Genomic DNA, 6,000 nt, shown 5'->3' on the forward strand with positions numbered 1-6,000 from the left:
TGTGTGAACATAGGCTCTAGACGATGCCACAGGTGCCAGCATTTTTTCTTATCTTGATGCCCTCTAGCCAACTCCAGAGCTTCAAGCAGTTTGCTCTGAGTGCACGGTCAGCCGTGTGTATGGAGCTGGAGGTAAGCTGAGGCACGGCCTGTCTCCTGACTGCTTCTGAGTGTTGCTGTGTTTATGGTTCTGTGATTTAGCACCACACAGCGGAGGTGATCACGGCACCACCCTGAGTGTCTGGTTAAAGGAACAAATGCAGAGAAGTGTTGAGTGGACTCCATTTCCTAAATGATGCCTGTGGGGCTGCGGCGACTATGAGTAACACAGCTATAAATGGGTCATGGCGAGGTGTAAACATCACATGCTCCTCAGCCTGGACTTGGGGTGACACAAGAGAGACACTCGGTGTATCACCCCTGTGCCAGCCAAGCTGTGCCTCTCCGACATGTAAACCGAAGTTGGGCGCTAAAAGTGTGTTGTTTGATTTGGGTACAAAAGGTGTGCAGCTGAGAGTGACTTTTGGGCAGGATGCCTCACATTTCCCATAGTTCTCAAAACGCAGGACAGCAAGACACAGGAGAAGAGCTGACAGCTGCTGCCCAGGCAGCAAAGCCATGTGGCCCAGATCCCACCCAACACACTTGCATTCCAACAGCCCCACAAACAAGTGTACTTTACATCAGGGGCACTTCTAGCTCTGGAGCCCTTCCTGGTGTTCCCGTTTCTGAATTTGAGCTCTGTCCCAGGTTGCTGGATTCCTGGATTCTGGGAACACAGGGGCAGCCTGACAACACGGGTGAAGGTGGAGGGGATTATGCAAAGAGAGATAAGTCGGAGGGACACAGACAAACACTGGATGGTTCACCTATATGTGGTGAAACAGAACAAAGGGTCAAACAAAACTAAATCAGAAACAAACCCTAGAAGTCTGAACTGTAGAACTGAGGCTCCCAGACAGGGCGGGTGGAAGCAAAGCGGGAAGAGGGCCCGGTGGACTGTGGGTGGCGGGTGTGTGGCAACATACATCTGAAGAGGAGTTGAGCCTATAGCTCTGAATCACATGCGGAGTTGTCAACTAATGTTACCTCAAAGAAAACACAACAAAACAACCCCCTCCCCCCCAAAAAAACCCCCACAAAAACAATCCATACGGGCATCCTGAGAACACAAGTCCTACAAGACCGAGGATGGACTCTGGGCCTCTGGCCATAAGCAGTGTCCTGTGTTGCTGGACCTTCTTGGATTATAGTTGCACCCAGGAGGGAGAGGGTGTCTTACAGAAACACTGCGGAGGCTCCTCTGGTCTGCATGTGGCCTCCTGGCTGGAAGAATCAGTTTCACTTTTTTTTTTTTTTTTAGATTTGTTTATTTATGCATACAAGAGCTGGGGTGCAGGCGGGAGAAGGGGGGTGGTAAGAGGATTCACCAGAGACAGAGTGAGGAGCAGAACAGGCTACTGAAATACACTGCCGAGGGGAGCAGCAGTCACGTCAGGAGAGGTCTACTGTGCCATGTGGGCAGCTCCCTGGCCGGGGATCGAACTCTAGCAGCAGTGGCTGTGGATAGCTTCATAGCGCTGCGTCTTAATGCCTTGCGCCACCAGGGAGGCCCCGAATCAGGTTCACTTTGTAGAGTGAACAAGGTCATTGTAAAATCAGTGGTGGTGTGCCTGGCACACAGCAGGCGCTCAAAATCCACACCATCACCATCAGCTGCTTCTCTGCCTCCACGTGAAACACAGGCCAATGGCACAGTCTCCCCCTTCTCAATCAGTTTCCCAAGTTGCCCTTGGCTCAAGGAGCAGTGAGTAAAGGGAAAGAGTGCAGTTCCCCTTGGGTTAGGGCTTATCAAGAATTCCATGCAGTGACTTTTCTAAGATGGCCACATCAGTAGCCGCAGTGGTCTGAGCAAAGTGGATAGATAAGGTTTCCTTGTGTTTCCAAAGCAGCTCAGAGTCAGAAAGGTCCATGGGCGAACCTAGTCATGAGGGGGCTCGTGGGGCTTTCAGTCACTGGAGGTCATTGCCAATGGCTCAGCCTATAGTTCTCGGCCTGGCCCCATTTTCTCCGGGGACAGCACCTTGTGATCAAAGTCCACAACAAGCCTGTCACAGAACGCAGGCTGCAGATGGTGCTTCACAGTCTGGACTCTTCTCGGACAGAAATCACACCTCATAGAACAGGCTTCAGTGACAATTTGCTATGAATCATCACCCCTTCCATGCTGTTCTGAGAAGCCCAAGGAATGTCTCAGCTTCAAGGTCAGCTTGTCATGGGTCTCTCATTTCGCCAGTGAGACTGGCCGTATGTCACCAGGACAGGGACCACAGCAGTACATGGCCAAGAGGGGGCTGTGGGGGGGTGGGCCTGGGGCAGACCCAGTACAGGAGAGACCCAGCACATCAAATCAGCACTCCTGGGCGCTGCATCTGTGGCCGCTCACTCGTTTCACCTGCCTCGAACTGGCTGCAACTCCAACTCCCCTTGTCCTGTATCCACTTCTCTGGGGGCCCAACTCCTCAATCCTCAGGCCTCTGCTACGAGTCAGGTGCCATGAGAGGCAATGGGGTGTGAATGTGAGCGGGGCGTGTTTGACCTTTCCCAAGGTCACGGCCTACTGGCCGGGCAGCTGTGGTGGGAGAGGAGCTGGAAGCTGCCTATAGGCAAACACTTACCGTGCAGCCTGCTAGGGGGGCGGTGGGGTGGGAAGACTTTAGTCCAAAGTCATCAGCAAAGCGGGAGAGGCCTGAAGGCCCCCGGCACGTAGCAGGAGCAAACGTGTGGGGCAAACTCAGAGAGCCGCGTGTGTGAGGGAGGTGCGCAGAGAGGACCAGCATGGTGGGCCGAGGTGTGGCTGGGAAGTTGCTGGGCAGCAAAATCCATTTCGCCTGGAAGTCCTGCTCTGGGAAGGAGGTAGTATCTTGCTTCCTCTTGGTGACTGGTACAGACAGAGAGTCCATTTTTTTTAAAAAATGCTAGAGAAATAGGCGAGTCTATGTGGACTGCTGTTGACAGTGTTCTCAGTTTCGCAGTCATTAAGGCCTTCCTACCGGTCTCTCTGGTTCAAAATCCATTCAAACCTTCCCTGTTGCTGGAGTGGAAAGAGCCCCACAGTCCGGACACCAGGGTTGAAACCCTAGCTTTTCTGTGGAGCAGTGGTGAGACTTTGAGCTACTCACTTGGCTTTTCAAACCTCTATGTGTTTCACTGAGGTTTAACACAATGAGTGTAACACAAACGCACGACAGCAACGCTATAAAGGCTGACACCATGGGCTTTGCAACAGAAAGGAAGATGCAGGAAAGCAAACCTTTCTGGAAACCTCTGTTGCAGAATTCTTCTTGGGGTTCCTTGGCCAGAACTGGGTCACATGGCTACCCCTACCCATAAGAGTATCTGCCCACCAGCCTCTAAAGTGGAGGACAGCAACGAGGAGGTGGTTGTGGCAGAGGGAGACGAGGAGAGCCAAGCCACAGTATCTGAATAGCAAGGGCGAGGGGCCCCTTGTCTGTGGAGTTTTCTTTCTTCAGCCATTACTTAAGAGAAAATGTGAGCCTTCTATTTCTTCGAAAAGTCAGTCCATTCACTTAAGTAAAACACGCAAGGAACGCCACTAAAGAATAATGGACAAAAATACGTAAATAATGTTCAGTGATCTCTGCTGTATAAGTCCTTTTAAAAGAAATGGCACCACAATCAATTAGCTATTCCTGCGTAACAAACCATCCCCAAAGGCAGTGTCTTTAAGCAAAATCATTTCTTATTCTGGCTCACGTGTTTGGGCTCCGCTGATCTAGGCTGGGCTCACTTAACCATCTGCGTTAGCCGAGGCTCTGCTCTAGATGGGGCCTCCCTGGGCTGGTTAGCTGGGTGGCTCTGCCCCACGAGCACCTCATGCTTCTCCCGGCATCAGTAGGTGAGTTTGGGTATGCCTTGCCTATGGCAATGGCAAAGGTGCAAGAGAGTAAACCCAGGTGTACTCCCTGGAAACCTAGGCTTAGCTTCAGAACCAGCATAACCATCGCTTCTGCTCCATTCTGTTGCCCGAAGCCAAGTCATGTGGCCAAATCCAGACAGGAGGAATCATATGCTCCCCACAATGGCAGTGGGGATGGACACAGGAGAGGAGGGAAGTGGAGCCATGAATGCAAATTTACCACAGATACCAAAGGTCTTACAACTTGTAAATCAAGTTGTAAATCATAAGGTTAGTATTAAACGTTAATACCTTAGAAGGAAGCCATATTTATTTAGTTTGGAATTACTTAAATCACCAGAGCCAAAGTTGATGGTTACATCTTCTACTCATAGTCCACTTTACATTCATGGAATCCAGAGAAGTTTCCATGTGAAAATGACTTGTACGTATCATACTGATTTACAAGTAGTCCCTAAAAATATCTCATAAAAACCACTAATGGTCTCTTTCATTTTTCTTTTGCAGGCTTGATGTGAAGAATTGAAGAGGAAAAGAATGGATTCAAATGAAAATAGCTCACTAAAATTTTTATATATTTGTATGTAGATTATGAAGCTACTGAATGTTGAGTGCCTGAGACTGGCAGAAAGATCTGTTTGTACATTTATATCTCTTCCTTCTAGTTGGTTTCATTTCTTACTCTAACTGATCCTCGTGTTTGGTACCTTGCAGAACAAATCAGCTCAAGAATTCACCAGTTGGAAAGTGTGATATGGAGGAGGGATATGAGTGTAAGGAAACGGATAGGGCAAGCATGTATAACAACGATTTTGATGGAATGTTCTCTAAGCTACTTCCCACACTATTTTGGTCAATATTTGAAATGTATTTTAGTTCTTCACCTTCTAACTTATGTCAATAAACTTTTTATGAGTTCAGATAGATGTCTGAGTAAATGTAAAATGTGAATCTAGACTAAATTAATTTTCCTATCTTCAGATAGCTACACGTTCCCCTACATGGAGAGAAATGAGATATGAAAGCCAGTGAAATCTCACATTGCCCACGTGGAGGCTTCTCATTCTGAATTATTGGGTGCCCTGGACAAAACCATGGCTGATTAGTTGCAAATAATGTGAAATATTGCCAGAGAAAGTAGGTATCGCTGATATTCCTCCTCCAAGGAGGGCCTTCATGGTGAGTGTATTTTTCTTCCATACGGGCTCAGAAATTCCCTCCACCCAGAAAGAATAGAGTTCATTACAAGACACAATAAAATGAAACTGAGCAATGAGAACCAAAGAGAGGGGCAGACCAGTCCGAGCTGCCTAAAGACAGAGGAAATGTGTCCCCTTCTGCTAAGATGGAGGGCATCTAGGAAACTCAAACAATGGCCAACAGGATCATAAGCAAAAAGCATCAACCCAGGACCCTCTGGAATCTTAATCTTGCCCAAGGTTCCCCGGGGAACTGCACAATATGAAGATTCGAAGGACCAGGTTCTCAAGACCACACTGCCTTATAGGCAAGTGTGTTGCCAACCTGGTAGACCGAGACACCAACACCATGAATTTTACCTTTGCTTCAGGGCAGTCATTAAAAAAGAAAATCAGATGTACTTCTAAACCCCCCACCCCCAAGCATAAGGGAGTCCTTGGCTCTTCTGTTTGGTAGAGATTGGCTTCCAAAAGCAGGACCATTGTTGCACACATGAGACACTGCACATTCAGAGGTGCCTGATGAGTTTAGGTTTTCCTGAAGGGGGGCCCATCTAGCTGGTGAGTCCCAGACGTCTCGATGGGGGTGGCTTAGCCTGGTGATAAAGGCGAACAGCGACATATGGGCCAGGAGGAGCAATGAGAACAGGATATGCCCCCCTAGTCACCTGTCTGCAGAGCAGGTCCCAAATAATACGGGGTGGTGTTGCCCAAGCCACTGCACCCCTTCCTAATTAGGGTGGTTGGGTAGTTGATGGGATTTACCTGTGCTCCCTTTATTTATATATAAATGATCCCTGTTCAGTTTCAAAATTAAAATCTAGTTTAATGTTGTAAAAACTGCGTTCATGCTGTAATGCAG

At 48.5% G+C, this 6,000-nt stretch overlaps 1 protein-coding gene across 1 annotated transcript in view; it reads left to right on the plus strand.

The window, feature by feature from the left end:
- SMPX (small muscle protein X-linked) overlaps nt 1-4,481 on the plus strand; it is a 44,575-nt gene extending 40,094 nt beyond the window's left edge. Inside the window, exon 5 of the mRNA XM_037513117.2 lies at nt 4,447-4,481. The gene's annotated coding sequence lies outside the window, so the exon portion shown is untranslated. The remainder of the gene's footprint in view (nt 1-4,446) is intronic.
- Nucleotides 4,482-6,000: the final 1,519 nt, after the last annotated feature.

The sequence above is a fragment of the Talpa occidentalis genome, unplaced genomic scaffold, assembly GCF_014898055.3.
Source record: "Talpa occidentalis isolate TD23 unplaced genomic scaffold, MPIMG_talOcc4v2.1 talOcc4.15, whole genome shotgun sequence".
NCBI lineage: Eukaryota > Metazoa > Chordata > Mammalia > Eulipotyphla > Talpidae > Talpa > Talpa occidentalis.